Here is a 10,079-nt window from a genome sequence, read left to right as displayed (position 1 = left end):
TGACTGCTTTCCCATCCTGTGCCCTCCCTGTATCTGCACCTCTGGCTGTAATCTCTGTATATTACTCCGTATATATCTGTATTATCCAGCTGACTGCTGTCCCATCCTGTGCCCTCCCTGTATCTGCACCTCTGGCTGTAATCTCTGTATATTACTCTGTATATATCTGTATTATCCAGCTGACTGCTGTCCCATCCTGTGCCCTCCCTGTATCTGCACCTCTGGCTGTAATCTCTGTATATTACTCTGTATATATCTGTATTATCCAGCTGACTGCTGTCCCATCCTGTGCCCTCCCTGTATCTGCACCTCTGGCTGTAATCTCTGTATATTACTCTGTATATATCTGTATTATCCAGCTGACTGCTGTCCCATCCTGTGCCCTCCCTGTATCTGCACCTCTGGCTGTAATCTCTGTATATTACTCTGTATATATCTGTATTATCCAGCTGACTGCTGCCCCATCCTGTGCCCTCCCTGTATCTGCACCTCTGGCTGTAATCTCTGTATATTACTCTGTATATATCTGTATTATCCAGCTGACTGCTGTCCCATCCTGTGCCCTCCCTGTATCTGCACCTCTGGCTGTAATCTCTGTATATTACTCTGTATATATCTGTATTATCCAGCTGACTGCTGCCCCATCCTGTGCCCTCCCTGTATCTGCACCTATGGCTGTAATCTCTGTATATTACTCTGTATATATCTGTATTATCCAGCTGACTGCTTTCCCATCCTGTGCCCTCCCTGTATCTGCACCTCTGGCTGTAATCTCTGTATATTACTCCGTATATATCTTTATTATCCATCTGACTGCTGCCCCATCCTGTGCCCTCCCTGTATCTGCCCCTCTGGATGTAATCTCTGTATATTACTCTGTATATATCTGTATTATCCAGCTGACTGCTGCCCCATCCTGTGCCCTCCCTGTATCTGCACCTCTGGCTGTAATCTCTGTATATTACTCTGTATATATCTGTATTATCCAGCTGACTGCTGTCCCATCCTGTGCCCTCCCTGTATCTGCACCTCTGGCTGTAATCTCTGTATATTACTCTGTATATATCTGTATTATCCAGCTGACTGCTGTCCCATCCTGTGCCCTCCCTGTATCTGTACCTCTTTCTGTAATCTCTGTATATTACTCTGTATATATCTGTATTATCCAGCTGACTGCTGCCCCATCCTGTGCCCTCCCTGTATCTGCACCTATGGCTGTAATCTCTGTATATTACTCTGTATATATCTGTATTATCCAGCTGACTGCTGTCCCATCCTGTGCCCTCCCTGTATCTGTACCTCTTTCTGTAATCTCTGTATATTACTCTGTATATATCTGTATTATCCAGGTGACTGCTACCCATCCTGTGCCCTCCCTGTTTCTGCCCCTCTGGCTGTAATCTCTGTATATTACTCTGTATATATCTCTATTATCCAGCTGACTGCTGCCCCATCCTGTGCCCTCCCTGTATCTGCCCCTCTGGATGTAATCTCTGGATATTACTCTGTATATATCTGTATTATCCAGCTGACTGCTGTCCCATCCTGTGCCCTCCCTGTATCTGCACCTCTGGCTGTAATCTCTGTATATTACTCTGTATATATCTGTATTACCCAGCTGACTGCTGTCCCATCCTGTGCCCTCCCTGTATCTGCCCCTCTGGCTGTAATCTCTGTATATTACTCTGTATATATCTGTATTATCCATCTGACTGCTGCCCCATCCTGTGCCCTCCCTGTATCTGTACCTCTTTCTGTAATGTCTGTATATTACTCTGTATATATCTGTATTATCCAGCTGACTGCTGCCCCATCCTGTGCCCTCCCTGTATCTGCACCTCTGGCTGTAATCTCTGTATATTACTCTGTATATATCTGTATTATCCAGCTGACTGCTGTCCCATCCTGTGCCCTCCCTGTATCTGCACCTCTGGCTGTAATCTCTGTATATTACTCTGTATATAACTGTATTATCCAGCTGACTGCTGTCCCATCCTGTGCCCTCCCTGTATCTGCACCTCTGGCTGTAATCTCTGTATATTACTCTGTATATATCTGTATTATGCAGCTGACTGCTGTCCCATCCTGTGCCCTCCCTGTATCTGAACCTCTGGCTGTAATCTCTGTATATTACTCTGTATATATCTGTATTATCCAGCTGACTGCTGTCCCATCCTGTGCCCTCCCTGTATCTGCACCTCTGGCTGTAATCTCTGTATATTACTCCGTATATATCTTTATTATCCATCTGACTGCTGCCCCATCCTGTGCCCTCCCTGTATCTGTACCTCTGGCTGTAATCTCTGTATATTACTCTGTATATATCTGTATTATCCAGCTGACTGCTGCCCCATCCTGTGCCCTCCCTGTATCTGCACCTCTGGCTGTAATCTCTGTATATTACTCTGTATATATCTGTATTATCCAGCTGACTGCTGTCCCATCCTGTGCCCTCCCTGTATCTGTACCTCTTTCTGTAATGTCTGTATATTACTCTGTATATATCTGTATTATCCAGCTGACTGCTGTCCCATCCTGTGCCCTCCCTGTATCTGCACCTCTGGCTGTAATCTCTGTATATTACTCTGTATATATCTGTATTATCCAGCTGATTGCTGTCCCATCCTGTGCCCTCCCTGTATCTGCCCCTCTGGCTGTAATCTCTGTATATTACTCTGTATATATCTTTATTATCCATCTGACTGCTGCCCCATCCTGTGCCCTCCCTGTATCTGCACCTCTGGATGTAATCTCTGGATATTACTCTGTATATATCTGTATTATCCAGCTGACTGCTGCCCCATCCTGTGCCCTCCCTGTATCTGCACCTCTGGATGTAATCTCTGGATATTACTCTGTATATATCTGTATCATCCAGCTGACTGCTGCCCCATCCTGTGCCCTCCCTGTATCTGCACCTCAGGCTGTAATCTCTGTATATTACTCTGTATATATCTGTATTATCCAGCTGACTGCTGTCCCATCCTGTGCCCTCCCTGTATCTGCACCTCTGGCTGTAATCTCTGTATATTACTCTGTATATATCTGTATTATCCAGCTGACTGCTGCCCCATCCTGTGCCCTCCCTGTATCTGCACCTCTGGCTGTAATCTCTGTATATTACTCTGTATATATCTGTATTATCCAGCTGACTGCTGTACCATCCTGTCCCTTCCCTGTATCTGTACCTCTGGCTGTAATCTCTGTATATTACTCTGTATATATCTGTATTATCCAGCTGACTGCTGTCCCATCCTGTGCCCTCCCTGTATCTGCACCTCTGGCTGTAATCTCTGTATATTACTCTGTATATATCTGTATTATCCAGCTGACTGCTGCCCCATCCTGTGCCCTCCATGTATCTGCACCTCTGGCTGTAATCTCTGTATATTACTCTGTATATATCTGTATTATCCAGCTGACTGCTGCCCCATCCTGTGCCCTCCCTGTATCTGCACCTCTGGCTGTAATCTCTGTATATTACTCTGTATATATCTGTATTATCCAGCTGACTGCTGTCCCATCCTGTGCCCTCCCTGTATCTGCACCTCTTTCTGTAATCTCTGTATATTACTCTGTATATATCTGTATTATCCAGCTGACTGCTGTCCCATCCTGTGCCCTCCCTGTATCTGCACCTTTGGCTGTAATCTCTGTATATTACTCTGTATATATCTGTATTATCCAGCTGATTGCTGTCCCATCCTGTGCCCTCCCTGTATCTGCCCCTCTGGCTGTAATCTCTGTATATTACTCTGTATATATCTTTATTATCCATCTGACTGCTGCCCCATCCTGTGCCCTCCCTGTATCTGCACCTCTGGATGTAATCTCTGGATATTACTCTGTATATATCTGTATTATCCAGCTGACTGCTGCCCCATCCTGTGCCCTCCCTGTATCTGCACCTCTGGATGTAATCTCTGGATATTACTCTGTATATATCTGTATCATCCAGCTGACTGCTGCCCCATCCTGTGCTCTCCCTGTATCTGCACCTCAGGCTGTAATCTCTGTATATTACTCTGTATATATCTGTATTATCCAGCTGACTGCTGTCCCATCCTGTGCCCTCCCTGTATCTGCACCTCTGGCTGTAATCTCTGTATATTACTCTGTATATATCTGTATTATCCAGCTGACTGCTGTCCCATCCTGTGCCCTCCCTGTATCTGCACCTCTGGCTGTAATCTCTGTATATTACTCTGTATATATCTGTATTATCCAGCTGACTGCTGTACCATCCTGTCCCTTCCCTGTATCTGTACCTCTGGCTGTAATCTCTGTATATTACTCTGTATATATCTGTATTATCCAGCTGACTGCTGTCCCATTCTGTGCCCTCCCTGTATCTGCACCTCTGGCTGTAATCTCTGTATATTACTCTGTATATATCTGTATTATCCAGCTGACTGCTGTCCCATCCTGTGCCCTCCCTGTATCTGCACCTCTGGCTGTAATCTCTGTATATTACTCTGTATATATCTGTATTATCCAGCTGACTGCTGTCCCATCCTGTGTCCTCCCTGTATCTGCACCTCTGGATGTAATCTCTGTATATTACTCTGTATATATCTGTATTATCCAGCTGACTGCTGCCCCATCCTGTGCCCTCCCTGTATCTGCACCTCTGGCTGTAATCTCTGTATATTACTCTATATATATCTGTATTATCCAGCTGACTGCTGTCCCATCCTGTGTCCTCCCTGTATCTGCACCTCTGGCTGTAATCTCTGTATATTACTCTGTATATATCTGTATTATCCAGCTGACTGCTGTCCCATCCTGTGCCCTCCCTGTATCTGCACCTCTGGCTGTAATCTCTGGATATTACTCTGTATATATCTGTATTATCCAGCTGACTGCTGTCCCATCCTGTGCCCTCCCTGTATCTGCACCTCTGGCTGTAATCTCTGTATATTACTCTGTATATATCTGTATTATCCAGCTGACTGCTGCCCCATCCTGTGCCCTCCCTGTATCTGCACCTCTGGCTGTAATCTCTGTATATCACTCTGTATATATCTGTATTATCCAGCTGACTGCTGCCCCATCCTGTGCCCTCCCTGTATCTGCACCTCTGGCTGTAATCTCTATATTACTCTGTATATATCTGTATTATCCAGCTGACTGCTGTCCCATCCTGTGCCCTCCCTGTATCTGCACCTCTGGCTGTAATCTCTGTATATTACTCTGTATATATCTGTATTATCCAGCTGACTGCTGTACCATCCTGTCCCTTCCCTGTATCTGTACCTCTGGCTGTAATCTCTGTATATTACTCTGTATATATCTGTATTATCCAGCTGACTGCTGTCCCATCCTGTGCCCTCCCTGTATCTGCACCTCTGGCTGTAATCTCTGTATATTACTCTGTATATATCTGTATTATCCAGCTGACTGCTGTCCCATCCTGTGCCCTCCCTGTATCTGCACCTCTGGCTGTAATCTCTGTATATTACTCTGTATATATCTGTATTATCCAGCTGACTGCTGTCCCATCCTGTGTCCTCCCTGTATCTGCACCTCTGGATGTAATCTCTGTATATTACTCTGTATATATCTGTATTATCCAGCTGACTGCTGTCCCATACTGTGCCCTCCCTGTATCTGCACCTCTGGCTGTAATCTCTGTATATTACTCTGTATATATCTGTATTATCCAGCTGACTGCGGCCCCATCCTGTGCCCTTCCTGTATCTGTACCTCTGGCTGTAATCTCTGTATATTACTCTGTATATATCTGTATTATCCAGCTGACTGCTGTCCCATCCTGTGCCCTCCCTGTATCTGCACCTCTGGCTGTAATCTCTGTATATTACTCTGTATATATCTGTATTATCCAGCTGACTGCTGCCCCATCCTGTGCCCTCCCTGTATCTGCCCCTCTGGCTGTAATCTCTGTATATTACTCTGTATATATCTGTATTATCCAGCTGACTGCTGTCCCATCCTGTGCCCTCCCTGTATCTGCACCTCTGGCTGTAATCTCTGTATATTACTCTGTATATATCTGTATTATCCAGCTGACTGCTGTCCCATCCTGTGCCCTCCCTGTATCTGCACCTCTGGCTGTAATCTCTGTATATTACTCTGTATATATCTGTATTATCCAGCTGATTGCTGTCCCATCCTGTGCCCTCCCTGTATCTGCCCCTCTGGCTGTAATCTCTGTATATTACTCTGTATATATCTTTATTATCCATCTGACTGCTGCCCCATCCTGTGCCCTCCCTGTATCTGCACCTCTGGATGTAATCTCTGGATATTGCTCTGTATATATCTGTATTATCCAGCTGACTGCTGCCCCATCCTGTGCCCTCCCTGTATCTGCACCTCTGGATGTAATCTCTGGATATTACTCTGTATATATCTGTATCATCCAGCTGACTGCTGCCCCATCCTGTGCCCTCCCTGTATCTGCACCTCAGGCTGTAATCTCTGTATATTACTCTGTATATATCTGTATTATCCAGCTGACTGCTGTCCCATCCTGTGCCCTCCCTGTATCTGCACCTCTGGCTGTAATCTCTGTATATTACTCTGTATATATCTGTATTATCCAGCTGACTGCTGTCCCATCCTGTGCCCTCCCTGTATCTGCACCTCTGGCTGTAATCTCTGTATATTACTCTGTATATATCTGTATTATCCAGCTGACTGCTGTCCCATCCTGTGCCCTCCCTGTATCTGCACCTCTGGCTGTAATCTCTGGATATTACTCTGTATATATCTGTATTATCCAGCTGACTGCTGTCCCATCCTGTGCCCTTCCTGTATCTGTACCTCTGGCTGTAATCTCTGTATATTACTCTGTATATATCTTTATTATCCAGCTGACTGCTGTCCCATCCTGTGCCCTCCCTGTATCTGCACCTCTGGCTGTAATCTCTGTATATTACTCTGTATATATCTGTATTATCCAGCTGACTGCTGTCCCATCCTGTGCCCTCCCTGTATCTGCACCTCTGGCTGTAATCTCTGGATATTACTCTGTATATATCTGTATTATCCAGCTGACTGCTGTCCCATCCTGTGCCCTTCCTGTATCTGTACCTCTGGCTGTAATCTCTGTATATTACTCTGTATATATCTGTATTATCCAGCTGACTGCTGTCCCATCCTGTGTCCTCCCTGTATCTGCACCTCTGGCTGTAATCTCTGTATATTACTCTGTATATATCTGTATTATCCAGCTGACTGCTGTCCCATACTGTGCCCTCCCTGTATCTGCACCTCTGGCTGTAATCTCTGTATATTACTCTGTATATATCTGTATTATCCAGCTGACTGCTGCCCCATCCTGTGCCCTCCCTGTATCTGCACCTCTGGCTGTAATCTCTGTATATTACTCTGTATATATCTGTATTATCCAGCTGACTGCTGTCCCATCCTGTGCCCTCCCTGTATCTGCACCTCTGGCTGTAATCTCTGTATATTACGCTGTATATATCTGTATTATCCAGCTGACTGCGGCCCCATCCTGTGCCCTCCCTGTATCTGCACCTCTGGCTGTAATCTCTGTATATTACTCTGTATATATCTGTATTTTCCAGCTGACTGCTGTCCCATCCTGTGCCCTCCCTGTATCTGCACCTCTGGCTGTAATCTCTGTATATTACTTTGTATATATCTGTATTATCCAGCTGACTGCTGTCCCATCCTGTGCCCTCCCTGTATCTGCACCTCTGTCTGTAATCTCTGTATATTACTCTGTATATATCTGTATTATCCAGCTGACTGCTGCCCCATCCTGTGCCCTCCCTGTATCTGCCCCTCTGGCTGTAATCTCTGTATATTACTCTGTATATATCTGTATTATCCAGCTGACTGCTGTCCCATCCTGTGCCCTCCCTGTATCTGCACCTCTGGCTGTAATCTCTGTATATTACTCTGTATATATCTGTATTATCCAGCTGACTGCTGCCCCATCCTGTGCCCTCCCTGTATCTGCACCTCTGGCTGTAATCTCTGTATATTACTCTGTATATATCTGTATTATCCAGCTGACTGCTGTCCCATCCTGTGCCCTCCCTGTATCTGCACCTCTGGCTGTAATCTCTGTATATTACTCTGTATATATCTGTATTATCCAGCTGACTGCTGCCCCATCCTGTGCCCTCCCTGTATCTGCACCTCTGGCTGTAATCTCTGTATATTACTCTGTATATATCTGTATTATCCAGCTGACTGCTGCCCCATCCTGTGCCCTCCCTGTATCTGCACCTTTGGCTGTAATCTCTGTATATTACTCTGTATATATCTGTATTATCCAGCTGACTGCTGCCCCATCCTGTGCCCTTCATGTATCTGCTCCTCTGGCTGTAATCTCTGTATATTACTCTGTATATATCTGTATTATCCAGCTGACTGCTGTCCCATCCTGTGCCCTCCCTGTATCTGCACCTTTGGCTGTAATCTCTGTATATTACTCTGTATATATCTGTATTATCCAGCTGACTGCTGCCCCATCCTGTGCCCTCCATGTATCTGCTCCTCTGGCTGTAATCTCTGTATATTACTCTGTATATATCTGTATTATCCAGCTGACTGCTGCCCCATCCTGTGCCCTCCCTGTATCTGCACCTCTGGCTGTAATCTCTGTATATTACTCTGTATATATCTGTATTATCCAGCTGACTGCTGCCCCATCCTGTGCCCTCCCTGTATCTGCACCTTTGGCTGTAATCTCTGTATATTACTCTGTATATATCTGTATTATCCAGCTGACTGCTGTCCCATCCTGTGTCCTCCATGTATCTGCTCCTCTGGCTGTAATCTCTGTATATTACTCTGTATATATCTGTATTTTCCAGCTGACTGCTGTCCCATCCTGTGCCCTCCCTGTATCTGCACCTTTGGCTGTAATCTCTGTATATTACTCTGTATATATCTGTATTATCCAGCTGACTGCTTCCCCATCCTGTGCCCTCCCTGTATCTGCACCTCTGGCTGTAATCTCTGTATATTACTCTATATATATCTGTATTATCCAGCTGACTGCTGTCCCATCCTGTGTCCTCCCTGTATCTGCACCTCTGGCTGTAATCTCTGTATATTACTCTGTATATATCTGTATTATCCAGCTGACTGCTGCCCCATCCTGTGCCCTCCCTGTATCTGCACCTCTGGCTGTAATCTCTGTTTATTACTCTGTATATATCTGTATTATCCAGCTGACTGCTGTCCCATCCTGTGCCCTCCCTGTATCTGCACCTCTGGCTGTAATCTCTGTATATTACTCTGTATATATCTGTATTATCCAGCTGACTGCTGTACCATCCTGTCCCTTCCCTGTATCTGTACCTCTGGCTGTAATCTCTGTATATTACTCTGTATATATCTGTATTATCCAGCTGACTGCTGTCCCATCCTGTGCCCTCCCTGTATCTGCACCTCTGGCTGTAATCTCTGTATATTACTCTGTATATATCTGTATTATCCAGCTGACTGCTGTCCCATCCTGTGCCCTCCCTGTATCTGCACCTCTGGATGTAATCTCTGTATATTACTCTGTATATATCTGTATTATCCAGCTGACTGCTGTCCCATCCTGTGTCCTCCCTGTATCTGCACCTCTGGATGTAATCTCTGTATATTACTCTGTATATATCTGTATTATCCAGCTGATTGCTGTCCCATCCTGTGCCCTCCCTGTATCTGCCCCTCTGGCTGTAATCTCTGTATATTACTCTGTATATATCTTTGTTATCCAGCTGACTGCTGTCCCATCCTGTGCCCTCCCTGTATCTGCACCTCTGGCTGTAATCTCTGTATATTACTCTGTATATATCTTTATTATCCAGCTGACTGCTGTCCCATCCTGTGTCCTCCCTGTATCTGCACCTCTGGCTGTAATCTCTGTATATTACTCTGTATATATCTGTATTATCCAGCTGACTGCTGTCCCATACTGTGCCCTCCCTGTATCTGCACCTCTGGCTGTAATCTCTGTATATTACTCTGTATATATCTGTATTATCCAGCTGACTGCTGCCCCATCCTGTGCCCTCCCTGTATCTGCACCTCTGGCTGTAATCTCTGTATATTACTCTGTATATATCTGTATTATCCAGCTG

The sequence above is a fragment of the Dendrobates tinctorius genome, unplaced genomic scaffold (assembly GCF_039654945.1).
Source record: "Dendrobates tinctorius isolate UK_male_01 unplaced genomic scaffold, ASM3965494v1 ptg000393l, whole genome shotgun sequence".
Taxonomy (NCBI): domain Eukaryota; kingdom Metazoa; phylum Chordata; class Amphibia; order Anura; family Dendrobatidae; genus Dendrobates; species Dendrobates tinctorius.
This window is presented reverse-complemented; position numbering follows the sequence as displayed.